This window comes from Haliotis cracherodii, unplaced genomic scaffold, assembly GCF_022045235.1.
Source record: "Haliotis cracherodii isolate W230 unplaced genomic scaffold, xgHalCrac1.p SCAF_4, whole genome shotgun sequence".
In the NCBI taxonomy this organism is placed as follows: domain Eukaryota; kingdom Metazoa; phylum Mollusca; class Gastropoda; order Lepetellida; family Haliotidae; genus Haliotis; species Haliotis cracherodii.
This window is the reverse complement of record NW_027266297.1, coordinates 72,898,294-72,914,580: the sequence shown is the minus strand read 5'-3', so window position 1 is coordinate 72,914,580 and position 16,287 is coordinate 72,898,294. Positions and strand designations below refer to the sequence as shown.

General features: G+C 43.6%; 1 protein-coding gene across 6 annotated transcripts in view; it reads right to left on the bottom strand.

Annotated features, from left to right (window-relative positions):
* The window catches only part of LOC139480199 (ras-related protein Rab-3), a 73,506-nt gene that overhangs the window by 34,550 nt on the left and 22,669 nt on the right, over positions 1–16,287 (bottom strand). The window contains exon 1 of one of the 6 annotated variants that reach the window (XM_071263229.1): positions 6,602–6,783. The exons of 4 other annotated variants lie outside the window; for them this stretch is intronic. The gene's annotated coding sequence lies outside the window, so the exon portion shown is untranslated. Of the gene's footprint in view, positions 1–1,851; positions 1,976–6,601; positions 6,784–16,287 lie in introns of those variants that run through there. One more of the 6 variants, XM_071263231.1, reaches the window with a different exon arrangement.

Here is a 16,287-nt window from a genome sequence, read left to right as displayed (position 1 = left end):
CCTTGTTCTGATGTTACATTTGGACAATAAAGTTTTATCTTATCTAAAAAGCAACAAATATATTAAATCTGAAATATTTTCATTTTATATTTATTTGCAAAATAGCCCTATTTTGGATGGATTTGAAATATAATAATGAACACTTGTACAAAAACATGTAAATCAAAATGTCTTATGTTAGTGAGTGAGTGAGTGAGTTGGGTTTAACGCCGCTTTTAACAGTATTACAGTTATATCGCGGCTTGTCAGCTTAATGTGGGAGGAAAGCCCGAAGTGTCTTATGTTAGCAATAATTTCTCAGATATACAGTAAATAGTCCAGCATTATTCTGTGGTTTAGTTTGGTTTATGGCTTTTGTTAAACATCACATGAAGAAATATTCCAGCTATATGAGGGCAGTCTGTAATCAAGTCTGGACCAGACATACCACTGATTGACATCATGAGCATTGATCCATGTAATTGAGATATGATGATATGATATCAAACAAGTCATGGAACCTCATTTAGTCGCTTCTTAACGAGCATATATTCTTACCCTGAATCCCCATGGGTTAATGCATGGTATTTGGGTAACAAGCCTAACTTTTCGGACTCAGCTTCCCCATTTCCTTTTCAGCTGTTGCATCCATGCATGACTCACTGAAGTTATTGTGGACAATGGGGTCAAAGTGAAACATAAACTTTTATCCAAATACCTTGAATTGACGTGATTGAAGGAACAAAGAAACTGTTTAGTCTACAGATTAGTGAAGAACATGCCAACTTGCCTACAGTCTGTGGTCTTACATGGCTGCCACATTACATCTTACATCATGTCCCTTTTGATGACAAGACATAGAAACATTTGTTTATAAATAATCCTGGCCTATATTGCTTACTTTAAAGTAAATCAAGTGTCAAGGGCGCGGATTTAACCAAATGCTGCTTTTTTATCATGTTTATAAGTTATAAGACCTGTCATCTCATTGTTCAGCAACCTGGGTCTTGGGCGTGACGCTTTAACCACTAGGCTACCCAGCGGCCCCCTCATATTTAAGGAACATAGGAAATATGTAATAAGGTCTGCAAGTTACTGTATACTAATGGAATCATTTTGAAACATCCACATGGCTGAATCAACATGGCATCATAACCCATGATTAAAGTAAATCTTTCGAAAAATGTTAGACATACTCCAGATGAATGGAAACGGTTGAAAGGTAACGGTTATTCTTTCCACATGTAAAGGATGAACTCCAACTCAATGCAGTTTCCATAGTCTACACCTACACATTTTTTCACACATAGTTGTAACTGTGATAAACAACAGCTGCTCCAAGTACTTGACAAGATGAACTTCACTTTGTATTACTACTCATGGGAGGAAAACAATGTAGCAAAATCCCTTCAATAATAAATCAACCACCTTTTAACAGGCCTGAGTCTTAACAGCTTGTTCTGTAATGTTTATTTGGATCATTTAAAGTATCGTACTATCAGATTACCTTAAATCAAGTTTTATAATTTTTCAAATATAATCAGCATAAATAACAACTCAATCACCTGACCAATTGATTAAAGTAAAACTATACAGTGTGAAGAATGAACAGTGGGACAACCTACAAATATTATCCAACAAGACAGATCTCTATTCACACTGGAGTGTCAGTACACAATATTCACACTGGAATGTCAGTACACGATATCATGTACATTTGGATGCATGAACAACCCTTAAAATATCCCGTATAATATGGATCAAATATCTCAACGCAACTACAACAATCCGATATAGTCATCAACAAAATGAAAAAAATGGAGCTACAAGATGTCAAAGTGATATTCCAATACATGAATAATCGTAGCTTACCTCAATTGTGGAAATTATGATCCAAATATCTCAATACAAATTACAATGATACAAATCCCAAACTGCCAGCTATGCAGGTGGAGGGAAAACTGTGAAGCTATGCATGGGCAGTCCCAGGTGGAGTGAGCTCACTGCACGATCTGGGAACGAGGTTAGCTCGCAACTCCAATACCGTATGTAGATACCACATAGGTATTCTGAAATAGCAGGGCAATGACAAACCATTGATTTTCCCCGTTTATGGTCACCATCATGTGAGAGTTGCTGTATATAAGTTCACCAGCTGTTGCCCCAAACATTGCCAGCTTTTCATCTTGTAGACACATAGAAAGATAACACTAAGCCTGTATGCCAGATTAATGTGGTTTTAAACGTCAGAACTCGGACAATTTATCATCCATGAAGAACTTTACCATTGATTTTTCATTTAAAGTAAAGTGAGCGTTTATCAAAAATGCTTAGCTTGTAGGACTGTGTTGATGTCTTCCGCTATGTTAATTTTATCAGGTCATAATTCTTACGTAGTGCCAACAACAGATCGCTCCTAACCTTTTCTGTCAGGATTATGTGCAAGATTAACATCAACAAAACAGAAGTAACAAGTTAAGACACTATAAAACACATTTGAAAAATGAATTCAGAGCACCTAAAAAATATCCCAATACTGAACACACTCCTGTTGTAATTCAGTCACCAAAAACCTCTCTAGTCATGCATGCCATGAAAAAAATGATTGCCCTCCTCTTGTTGGGAGGCTATTGTCTAACACCAATGAATCATCATGACACACATCACTTGTGGTCTTAACCATTCATGACTGCACTGGAGAAATCAAAGTTACATTTTATCCAGTAATAGAAGGAATAAATCTTAAATATACTGTATTCATTCATGATAGAAAGTTTCATTATATTAACCTATTCATGCAGGGATTTGGTCTTGAACAGCCATAATAGCATGTCAAAGTGTCTATCACAATTGTCTTTCCATATTGAGAAGGTAAAAGGCATGGTAGTTACATTGACAGACATTTGACACCTGAACTGAAGTCTCTTCATTGGGACATACTGTACCTCGGCACAAAAGTCAATGTTTTGATTCGCTTACTGAGCCCTTTATTATATTGGTGGATACAGGAGTGAGTTCAGCACAGGTGGGACCTCAAATGGTGTCAAGGATATGATAGCACCGACTAATGTGGGAGGGTTGGGGTGGTGAGAAGAGTAGGTGCAGCCTACATTGTAATTGTTACCTTCAGCTGTCATAACTCAGCGGGGGATTAGTACATAAGAACCTGAAGATACTTTTACATACAAACACTTATGAAACACATGAACTAAACATATCTTGAATATATCTAAGCCTTACTTTGATCCTTTCCATGTATAGTTTCAAACATGGGACATCCCAAATTTTGACAATTTACCTCTGCAAGCACAAACACACAAATAATTTTTGAAGTCAACAAACAACTACAGTTAACAGAACCTGCAGAATTGCAGAATATGCAGTTAATACAAAATCAGTGACGACTCTATTATTTCATTACATATACATGACATGATGTCTCCATGATATAGGAATTTCATATGATGTCATCTGATATGGAAACTTGTCCAACACACATGTGACATACTGAACTCTGACATCCTATGTATAAGGAGGCTAGGAATGACCCTGTAGAGGGCAGATCTGGGGACATGAAGACAGGTAGGTGACCCATTAGTCAAGTCTTAACGAGACAACAAGTGATTGATATTGGGAGCAATGATCCATACTGTTTGGGCACAATGATATGCAATAAGTCAAATCAGCGTACTCAATTCATAAAGGCGCCTCTTGTGACAACAAGCAAAAGTTGATACTAATTCTGACCCAGATGGTTCATGGAGTGAAGAGCTGAAGGTGACCTTTTTGAGAACTAAAGAGGTGGTACCTGCACATAAGAAAAGACCCTGTTCAGTCTAAGAAATTGGCACTGAAGTACGTATATAATCCCAGACACATGCTTAAACAACTGGTCCGTATCGAACATATAAAAGAGAAAAAAAAAACAACGTTTAATGCAAATCTTATAAATAAATTATTTAAAGTACTAAATAAAATAAACCAAAATATATCTGAAAGTTATCAAACTTACACCCAAGCTTATTATTTCAATCTTTTTGTGCGAAATGGGTGTATTGTAAGTCAAATTACATCTCGGCTTTCATCACCTCAATTTCTAGGCTCCGCAAAATATATGCATGAGAAATCATTTAACACGATTTAACCCAAATATTTTGTCTTATTCTGAATGTATCCTATACGAGGACGGTATCCATTAATTTGATTGGCTGCCTTACGTGATGTGCTTGAATTTGACAAATCACGATCCTTGTAGCAGATTTCGACAAGAAAGAAAGAAACATATGTAAGAGACATGAGGTACAACATACTCTTTAACTAATACACTCTTGAAAAAGATATTGAATAATCTTCCTTGAGTAATCTCAATCCATTTTACGAATAAATCAACGATCTGACAAGTTTAGAAAAACATGTACTCTCTGATAGTTGACCATGACAAGTAGTCACATATCTCAACCAGCTGAAACCATATTTCTGTCCCCTCAGAGAAGCAAAGTCATTACTTGGTGTAGGGACAGTTCCAGATACAGACTTTACAGTCCAACATGTGTGATTATAGAGGTTTTAGTGTTAATTGATAGATGATGTAAAATTTTCCACTTTGAAGTGCAGACATGTTCACAACCGGCTCATCAATACTTTCTCATGGGAAATAGTTTCTCAGAGTCAATACCTTGGTCAAGCCAACATATGGGATCAGAAGACAGGCGTTGTTTTCTTATCTAGAACGTTTTTCTCATGTGAAGTGGATTATGGACAAAAAACAACTCTTTCATGAGTTTGTTTTTCCTTTTCACATTGTAATCAGAAATTGAAAAATACAATAACTTGTACTATTTTCAGAACACCTGTTATGCTAATTGCACACATCATACTTTGATGTTCACTGTAAAATAACTTCACCTCAATTACTTGCAATAATCTGAGGTAATCCCATGTTATAATCTAGGGCTTATATATTGTATAAAATATTGCTTCAGTGTAGTAATATGTTATGTAGAACTCCTGTACCTAAAAAAAAATGACATGGAATAAACAGTGTCCTCACAGTGAACATGTTTTCCAACTTGGTACCACAGAAGATAAATGTGAAAGTGGTAGATGGTCCCCGCTTTACACTATATCTTACATACATCTTGTCTGTCCTTTCCCATCCCTTATCTATGTCAATCAACATTTCTAACTATGTAAGTTATATTTTGTAAATTCTTATAGAGGTTTTTCTATTGTAATTTCGCTTTGGGAATAAAATATGTTTAAACCTGAACTGTGTCCTGGATCTTTGCTTCAAGCCATCCACTGGTTACACGATATTGGTTGTATGATGCTGGTAAAACTATAGGAACATCCTGTCAAACTGACAGTTTACTCATCATGAGACAAGCTAATAAAAGGAAATTCCATACTAGCTTGTTTACCGCACCTTTTCTCACAACTTTGGTGAGTCAACTCATCACAGCAGTTCTGTGTAGTGTTTTCACACTGCCTCTGGTATCATGATAAATATTTGTTAAGGCCTATATACATTCTCAGGTCCCCTCACATTCATCATAGCTGAGTCCCTTAGTCATCCCAGACTTTCCGCGAGTTTGTTTCTACGTTTGTCATCCACTATTCCCAGTCTATGGGTTTCACCAAAGACATATAAACATATATAAACATATAAGACCTGCATCACTTCAGGCTTTCCTTACACATCAAGCTGACACACCATGACATAACTGAAATACTGTTCAAAGTAGCATTAAACCAAACGCATTCACTCAAACATTCATGGTACTATGGTTTCATAGTTTCTTTACTGAGGCTGACAATACCCTTTTGGTACACAGGATTTGGGGTCTATTTTGAGGGTATTTAAGACTCGATGATATTTATGATGACACAAAGGCAGCGAGGATACACATAATAACCCTGTGATCCTAAGGTTAGCTCCTCAAACAAGCAGAAGAAACCAGGAGCCAATTCTGGAATATCTTAGGGTATATTTGGCAGTAGTGAATGAGTGAGTGGGTAGTGAATGTTTTTTTGTTGTCGCTTTCAGCAATATCATGGCCGGAGACTACCCAAATGGGCTTTACACATTGTACCCATGTCGGGAATCAAACCTAGCCTTTCGGTGGGACGAGCATATGCTTTAACCACTAGGCTACCCCACTGACCCCATTTGACAGTGACTTTCCACAGATATAACATTAAGTATCAATTTCAGAGAACATTTAACACTCAATTTGTTGCTCAATTACATGTATTTATTAACTAAAACCATGGGTTTAGAAAACAACTTGTACATACATGACCAAAAATGTCAAAGCATATTCTATACATACTACATACTGAATCAAATGTCATATTTCATTTTTAATAACTACTTACTTTCAATCACCTTGTCTACATATTTGAAATTCTTGAATCAAGTATCACTTTGAAACATACCTAACACAATCATATTATAATAGTGACTGAACATTCAGACTTACTTCAGTGCCATATTTAATACATATACAAGATCTAGACACATTGCCACTATGCCAAATAATATACAGACATATGGCAATACAGCAAACACATCATATATATCTCCCTCCTGGCTATAGTCAGGAATAAATTATGTCCATACCTTTAAGCTTGCTTTCCCCTTTAGTTTGGCACCTCTGAAATATGTTAGAGTAGGTGAAATATGTTAGAATCCTTCAGTCTGTAGCACTGGATGTCGATCTGTCACAAATGGCTGAAAACCTGACTTCCACCAACGCACCAATGTCAGTTAATTAAACATGGCCGCCATTACAATGAGGCTGAGGTTGCATTCAATATTCATAGAATGTAGGGAGGCTTGGCAGAAACTGGTTGAATCTATACCAGATATTGATCCATGTGTATCAGAGATGGCTGGTGAAACAAGGGAGGTAACTCCTGACCTAATTGACATCTAGCACTCCCCTAGGCTTTAATCAGTGGATATTGTGTTCATCAAACACTGCATTTACCATAAGTAATAGTCTTTTGTGTTACTGCCTTGCAGAAATGGGAAATCACACCTGCAACCTTGCTCACAGTGGAGCCTAATTAACAGCTTATTCTAGGCTTCATTTATTATTAACACAAGGTAGAAGGTTGAAGAGCATGCTGCTTCAGCATCTGAATTTTCACTTCCTATGGGTAGTACTAAGACACAGATTTTTCAAGTTCAATTACAGTGAACATGAGGGACTTATAGCTAGGATGAGTTCTTGACTCATGAATAATTCTTAATACTTAAACAAGCAAACTGTTTTAAACATATTAACATTTATTATGGCTAAAGTAAGGACATAAACCCACACAAACATTTATGTGGATTTTTATAAAAAATTCTTTTTCATCATGTTCATAATCTTCCAATCCCTCGTACATGTCTGTCGGGTGAAGCTGCACGCTCTGCCCTCAACACAAGCCCTGACCTTCAGCTGACAAGTAAGCTTCTTTCCTTCATTATCCTCCTTTGATAAAACCAAATTCTGAAAAGATTCTTAAAATATTTTTCACAGAAATGTCATCCCTGATGTGACAATTGGTAAAGCTGAACTTACTCGTACATCACTAAGACTCTTATTAAAAACAGTAATCCTATAGCACAATGCTCCTGTACAAAACATGTCAACTACAGACTTCCATGCTGTACAATCAACTCTATTCCTGTCTGCATAATGATGCCCAGCTAAAGACCTCGCTCTCTTCTATATCCGTATTAAATCCATGGCTAAATTAGGCCACAGTGAAGATCTTATTCAAAATCTAATGTTAAATACTGGTACCTGGGGTCCAGCACCTGCCTCACAACAAGAAAATCAATGAAAACAACCACCTCGTCAATCCTAATCACTTCACAAAAAGTCAAACAGACTGCAGTTTACAGTTGTGCCTTGGGGTCCAAGATTTGAATAATCATGATAGAAAACAGGTTTCTGATCACAAGTCACCCTTGTCATTATGAATTTACATTCTACATTGAAAACTCTTTCACCAATAGTATATCTATAATAAATTAGTACAATGGTACATTAGGACATAACATGATAAAAATCGCATGTACTATTTCCTGGGAGAATATTACCTCTCACCCAATTGCTAAAGCATTCTGCCCCATGTAGAGCAACAGTAGGCATTAACCTAAAACATATTCTGGCCCAAATAGTGACAAGATCTTAGGACACCCTCTAAGAAGCCTGAAAGTCAACCAGAACTTAGCACACCTTTAACAACAGATGGTACTAGGAAGCTAGTGCATATCTATTCCTGTAACTTTGTAGACAGTTCTTGTTTGAACAGTTTGCTTTGTTTATAATTATTCAGGTGAGCGCTGAGAAAATCGACTCATTTTCACCAGGACCCCAGCTGCATGAACGCATTCGACACAACGTTTACGACAGAAACATGATACCTGGGTAGAAGATTTTCCCACAAAAAGACAAGGCCCCCACCCGCCCACATCACAAAATACTCAATGAGATTCAAGATATTCATACTTGTGGTGTCACATTCATAAAGTATCCTTGACATTGGAAGGAGAAAGGTGGTTAGTGATGTCAATAGATTTGAAATACAGCTTGTGAAAAATCTACTTCAAGGATAGTGAGCAATATCAAATGTTTTCACTGAATTATGCAAAACACCAATTTTAGTAAAATCTAAATATTTTTTACATTTGTATACTTATCCTGCATTACTCCGTATTGCATTTACTGCTGTCTTTGACAGAGTGACGAACTGTGTGAGATCCAGCTGCTGAAGAAAGTTGTCCCAACCAGCTCAGGAGGCAGCGCCCTCTCACAGTCGGCACGTGACCCGGAAGTCATGACGTCACACAAAAACACATAACTGCTTTAAACATAACATCTGAAACTTCGTGGGGAGGTAGCGTAGCGAAAGGGAGGGCACTTAGACTTCGTAATGCAGGATAAGTATACAAATGTAAAAAATATTTAGATTTTACTAAATTTTTTAACTTATCCTGCATTACTCCGTATTGCATCTTTATCAGACGGCATGGCCGGTGGGCATACCTGCAGATGTGAACCATATTAAACCCTCGTCTAGGTCCGATGAATCCGCACCGCATACAAGTGATGACCGGAACATCTACGACCATTCCTGTCTTCAGGAAACAAGAGTCGATGCAAAAACGAAACGCCCGAATAGGTAACCGAAATACAATGAGGCGTGTTGCCAAAATATATAACTTACCGAAGAGCGAAAGCGAAACGCAGTAGAGCCCTCTAATCTGAGGCGATAAACACCAGAGAGTTCGACGGGCCCCGCTCGGGGAATCGAAGAATCAGCGGCGTCGGCGGCAAAATTTACGACCAATCCCCAGAGCGAATGCGAAACGCAGGAGAGCCCTCTAGGCTGGAGGCAAGGAACACCGGTGAGGTCGACGGGCACCGCTCAGGTATCAGAGAAGCGTTGGCGTCGGCGCCGGTGTCCACATCTACTACCATTCCTGTCGTCAGGAAACGAGAGTTGATGCAAAAAGTAAAACCCGGATAGGTGACAGCAATAGAATGAGTCGGGTAACCCAAAACTAAAACTGACCTAAGAGCGAATGCGGAACGCAAGAGATCCGTCTCGTCTGGGGTGATAAACACCAGAGAGGTCGACGGGCCCCGCTCAGGGTATCGGAGAATCAGTGGCGTCGGAGATAGATGACCTGTTGGGCTACAACCAGGGACCAAAACTGTGAACGCCGGCGACAACTTTCAAGGCTACATCACGGAAGTAGTGGTTGGTGAAGGCGGTGTCCGATCGCCACGAACAGGCTTCCCTGAACGACTGGATGGAACAGTATACCGTGAAGAACCAGTGTAAATACGATCGCCCTGATCTCATTTTATTTCAGGTGATAGCCTTTGGGGGGAGGGTCCAATCCGGCGGCTCATAAGCTTTAAGGATGACCGTCCGGAGCCACAGGGAAAAGTATTCCGGCTGACCAACGACTGCGACGAAGGGGAGACCGGCAGAAAAAGGTGTTTCCTAGACTTGCGGCAGTCTTTAGATCGTAGAATAACCTTCAGTGCCCTTACTGGGCATAATGACGCTCATCCTCATCCTCGGCACCCACACTGGACGAGGGGGGAGGGGACAAGGAATGATCTATCAGGCTGTCCTGGGAGTTGAGTCTTTACGCTGACGTCCCAGTACGGTCCATGATGAACGGCGCCCTGGGTACCGCATTCGAACCGGGCACGGGAGACGTCGAGGGCGTGCTGTACATGGACTCGAGCGGCAGTAGTCAAAACCAGTAGAAATACCCGTCTTCTACTTAAGGTCGTAGAAGGAAGACGAGGGGAGTGGTTCGAAGGGCGTTGAAGACCACATTCAGATCCAACGCAGGCGGTCCGAACTTGGCCTTCAGGTCTTCAAGACTGAACGAGCGCAGCCAGGCCCGTAGGTCGGGAATTTTCGTCTTTCTCCGATCGTCCGAGATGGCCAGAACGGAGTAGATGGCGACCAGGTGTGTGGGGGTGGTAAGCCCTTCAACCGACGGGTGCTACGCAAGTACAGAAGGAACTGATCCAGGATCTGCGGTGACGCTGTCATCGGATCCTGGTGTTTGTCAGAACAAAATGCCTGGAACAAGCATCATTTATCAGCATACAGTCCCCCTGTAGATGGACGGTGGGCTGAAGCAATAGCCTTGGTCGCTATAGCCGAATAGCCCTTGGCTTTCTGCAGGTGTGTCAGGCGTGCAGACGATAACATGCGGATATGAGGGTGTGGCAACAGACCGTGTGGATGGAGCAGAAGGTTGGACCACACCGGAAGTTCCAGGGGTTGTCTCTGGGTATGTTTCGGAGGTCGATAACCCAACTTCTGGCTGACCAATAAGGCGAGACCAAAGTCAATGGCAGGGGTCGAGTGGCCTGGATCTCTGAAGAACCATGGGAGGGAGAACCGGAGTCGGAAAAGCGTACACGCGTAATCCTTCTCAGGAACGATGGAAGGCTTCGACTGCCACAGCGGTCGTATCCGGCACAGGTGGAATGGAAGACGACAGCTGGCCACATTCAGATATGAGGCAAACAGATCTAGGGTTGGGGTGTCGACCGTTTGACATATTCTGGCCCGAGGCGCCGGAGAGCGTGAGGCGTCGGAGAGCTTGAGGCGCCTGGAACGCCGAAGATGGTGATTCTCGGGGGCGCCGGTCGAGTTTGTAGCGCCGGGAGAGGGGCGAGTACTCTGGGTCCGCAAACACCACACTACGGTGACGTCGTCAGTGGACACGATCAACAGGGCGTGACCGAGAAAGCACTGTCAGCAAGCGACGTCCTGGATAAGCCTTTATCTCGAGGCTGTTGCTGTGCCAATGGTGTTGATCTCTGGATCACAGGTGGTCACAATGTGGGCTGGTGTGGGCCACTAGCCACTGACAAGGTGGCAGGGGAGGTAGTCAGCAACAGGGGTCTGCGATTGCGTACCGTCGGTACGATTCGGAAAAAGGTGTGATAGCCTGCGAGCCAACCTCAAGTAGACGAAGTAAACCAGCTTCACAATCGACCGCCGGGGCATCGACGTAACCGGGTAGTAGGAAGTCGAGGCAATATGGCCATTGCACGAAGTAATGAGATCGTTTTCATCCCTGAAGCGGCGTATAAGTACTCCTGTTCTTATATCGAGGTGACGATGGAGGACGACAACACGATACGAGGCAGGTATGCAACAGGGGTCAGTGGGACGGCCGAGGGACTTTAAGTATCAAATCGACACTGTGTCCGGTAGTCAAGGCGGAAGATAGGAAGGTGTCGTAGTCGAAAAGATCAAACCGGACGAAGGAAGGCGATCTTTTCCATCCCTTGAACGCCTATAGGCGCTATCGTTCTTACAGCGAAGGGTTGATGAAACAAGGTTCCTCGTGACAGCCGTGTTGGTAGAGGAGGTCTATTGTTTCCAACATCCGTACATGGATGGACTGCGACAGGCGCCTGGTTGAGTGGTAGCACCAAGCGTACAGTTAGACATGGAAACCAATCTGTAGAAATACATGGCACCCCTTGCCATGGTAAGTTGACCTAATTCCGGTCGGAGTTGTTGACAGTCCGAGTACTTGACACGTGACATGTAAATCACACTGCGCAGTAGCCGAGAAAACCGCCTTGGAGTCGGAACTGAGGTGCAAACTCCACACACAGACAATCCTCAATGAACTGCGTGAGAGGCGATCAAGTGGTGTACCCGAGTTTTGCGATAAAACACGGAACCCCATGGGCGTCGTGGAAAACCCGGTGAGCGCCGAGGAAGAGTCTCTTTTAGGAGCGCTGGCGCTAGGGTAGGGTAGAACAGCGTTGGTGTCGGCGATGTCGACGAAGTAAACTCTTTGTAAGTGGATGTCGTCGTCGAATCTGATACAGACGCTGTTCACATGACGCTCTGTTTCGATGGAAACCCGCAGGTCATCTCTCCGGAATCATAGCGCTTTAAACGACGGGATTATGGATAACGTCTCAGTGGGCAAGTTGAATCAGACCAACTGTCTATTGGTTGAAAAGATTCCACCCAGGAAGTAGAACGATAGTCACGATCCCGAAGACCGACGGGAGAGTAGCGACAGGAGCGGCGACAGTTGTTTCACCATGCTTCTCCGTGTGACGAGTTATGAGACGGCAGCAAGAGAAGAGGGCAGCAAGAGAAGAGGGCAGTGGCGCCGGGGAGGCGATTGCCGATGGTGCCCCTTAAGCCGCAGTAGAAGATCGGATAGTCGGCTCGTTGATCTGAGCTTGATAAAGCTTGTTGATCTGGGCGCCGGAGGTCATCTTAGGCGCCGGATATATCATAGGCGCTTCTTCCGTAACTCTTGAGGCGCCGGAGTAGTCAGAGGCGCCAGAGACATTAGAGGCGTCGAAGATCATGAGATCAAAGACCTTAGAGGCGCCGGGAGCGCCGAAGACATCAGAGGATGCGGAGGCGCCGGAGCGCGGAGACATCAGAGGCGCCGGGAATTCACGAGGCGCCGAGACATCAGAGGCGCCGGGAGCGCACGAGGCGCCGAGACATCAGAGGCGCCGGGAGCGCACGAGGCGCCGAGACATCTGAGGCGCCGGAGGCGCCGGGAGCGCCGGGAGCGCCGGGACATCAGAGGCGCACGAGGCGCCGAGACATCAGGAGCGCCGGGAGCGCCGGGAGCGCCGGGAGCGCACGAGGCGCCGAGACATCTGAGGCGCCGGAGGCGCCGGGAGCGCCGGGACATCAGAGGCGCCGGAGGCGCCGGGAGCGCACGAGGCGCCGAGACATCAGAGGCGCCGGGAGCGCCGGGAGCGCACGAGGCGCCGAGACATCTGAGGCGCCGGAGGCGCCGGAGGCGCCGGGAGCGCCGGGACATCAGAGGCGCACGAGGCGCCGAGACATCAGAGGCGCCGGGAGCGCCGGGACATCAGAGGCGCCGGAAGCGCCGAGACATCGGAGGCGCCGAGACATCAGAGGCGCCGGGAGCGCCGAGACATCGGAGGCGCCGGGAGCGCCGGGAGCGCCGGGAGCGCACGAGGCGCCGAGACATCAGAGGCGCCGGGAGCGCCGGGAGCGCCGGGAGCGCCGGGAGCGCCGGGAGCGCACGAGGCGCCGAGACATCAGAGGCGCCGGGAGCGCCGGGAGCGCCGAGACATCGGGAGCGCACGAGGCGCCGAGACATCAGAGGCGCCGGGAGCGCCGGGAGCGCACGAGGCGCCGAGACATCGGAGGCGCCGGGAGCGCCGGAGACATCAGCGTTGATGTGGTGGTGTTGGAGACCGTGAACGGTCGTATGTCGTGCCAGGGGAGGCAGACTCTACGTTGGGAGCGCTGGAGCCGCCGGTGGAGTAGGAGACCGTGAACGGTCGTATGTCGTGCCATGGGAGGCAGACTCTACGTTGGGAGCCGCCGTTGGTGCTGGGAGCACTGCGAAGCTCCGCTGAGCGCTGCTGCCGTCAACGTAGGTGGGGGTCGACGAGCACGTTGAGCGAGGTGTGTCCTGGATACTCGCATGAGCTGAAGGATCACAGCGACGAATGACTGCAACATCGGCACTGCCTTGTGAAAGTACAGGGCGTCGTACAATCACGGCAGAAAGGGGCGGCCCCGACCAGATTTGTTCCCGCGGCAACAAGTGCAGCGAGGCAGAAAATCTGGAATTTAAGCAAAACATAACTATGTGGCAAAGCCACAAAGTGCGGGAAGCATAATGTGATTCAGAAACTTTGTATTTCAATGAAGTTTATGAGATCAAACAATGACGCTAAAAGGTAGCGAAAAAGCATAGCTTTAAGCAAACACATAACCATGTGGCCAATCACAAAGTATGGGAAGTATAATGTGATTCAGAAACTTTGTATTTCAATGAAGTTTATGAGATCAAACAATGACGCTAAAAGGTAGCGAAAAAGCATAGCTTTAAGCAAACACATAACCATGTGCAAACACGTAACCATGTGGCAAAACCACAGAGTACGGGAGACATAATGTAACTCAAAAACTTCGTATTATATTGAAGTTTATGAGAAGAAACAATTACGCTGAGAGGTAGCGAAAAGGCAAGGCTTTAAGCACACCAAAACAACATACATAAATGTAATGTATTACCCAAGCCAAAGAGAGAATTCAAAACGCAGAACACGACATTACGTGGCCACGTGGTGAATGGCCAAAATGGCGGGAAAGAAAACAAAATGGCGGGAACAACATTGCGCCCGTAAATTACTGTGACGTGAGCCACAGACGAGCGATAAACGTTACAATTTACGAATGGGAAGACCCTAAGGTCACGGCCCATAACAGGTAACAATGTAGCAGCATATAATGAATGTAGAAACACGCAAAATATAAAAAACAAATAATAAGCTTTAATTTCCACAAGGGATACACAGTACGTCCGTCCGTGGAGGTGACAAAGCAGTTATGTGTTTTTGTGTGACGTCATGACTTCCGGGTCACGTGCCGACTGTGAGAGGGCGCTGCCTCCTGAGCTGGTTGGGACAACTTTCTTCAGCAGCTGGATCTCACACAGTTCGTCACTCTGTCAAAGACAGCAGTAAATGCAATACGGAGTAATGCAGGATAAGTTAAAAAATTGATTATTATTTCTAACCTTTTGTATGATGAACTGTTATGCAGAAATGAAGAGTTCAAAAAGATCAACAGTTTCTTCACACTCTCAACAATTCCCTAATTATATTTCTTATAATAACCATGATACTGTCAAACATAATAGCAAAAAGAATCAGACATTCCATGTACTTTATGGAATAAATATTTGGAGTGTTTTTGTCCTGTCTACTGACAGCAAACGACACCTCTGATAACAGCAGCAAAGGAACTGCAATTCTGAACTTACTCAACTACAGTAATACATAAGTAAGAGAGGAAATTACACAATAGCTACCTTAGCATTTCATGCTACAGTTTATTTTTATGTTCAACACCTCACAAGATCAATATAGAACAATGTGCTTATACGAAACAGATCAATTCCCTTATCGATAGTAAATTGACACTGCCTGGTCACGTGTAGCTGGTGTCCCGGAATGGCCAGTTCACTCCCAAAGCCTTGTTCGTCATAACTCCCACTCAGCCCACACAAATACATCAGTGCTCATCCGACTCTTCCCACAAAGACCAGGATAGACATCAACTCTATTTATGAGCAGATTGGGATGACGACGGGTCCTATCATTCTCATAGTATTATCTAATTCACATGGCCTAACTGGTGTACAATAAAATCTACTAGATTCTACTGATCGTTTATCAGGATACTTTAGATTCAAATTTTTTAGGGAATGGCCAATTGACAGAAATCAATTTTAATCATTAACTTTGAAGCATGTACATATTATTTTTATAGGACTTATCTGAGTGCATACAAGAGGTTTTAGGTATGCTAAGTAGTTTGATATCGTGATATCACATACTACTAAACATTTGATAGCGATATTCCGAGTGTCCAGATGAGGTATAAATCTGACTGGATGTTTGGAGATGTTTGTTTGTTTGTTGTTTTACGCCGCGCTCAGCAATATTCCAGCTATATGAAGGCGGTCTGTAAATAATCGAGTCTGGACAAGACAATCCAGAGATTGATATCATGAGCATCGATCCTAGCAATTGGGGAGCTGTTGGTATAAGAATAGGATGCTATTTGGGCATGGAACTGAGGCATGTTAATCTTCACTTCAAGTAATATAGTAATGATAAAAGGTTATAAGTTATACTACTGCTTGTTAATATTGTTAAATCCTTTCATTTATATTTGTTAGTTTAATGCAGGCGAAAACAAAAGCAACAAAGATAAACTTTTTCAACA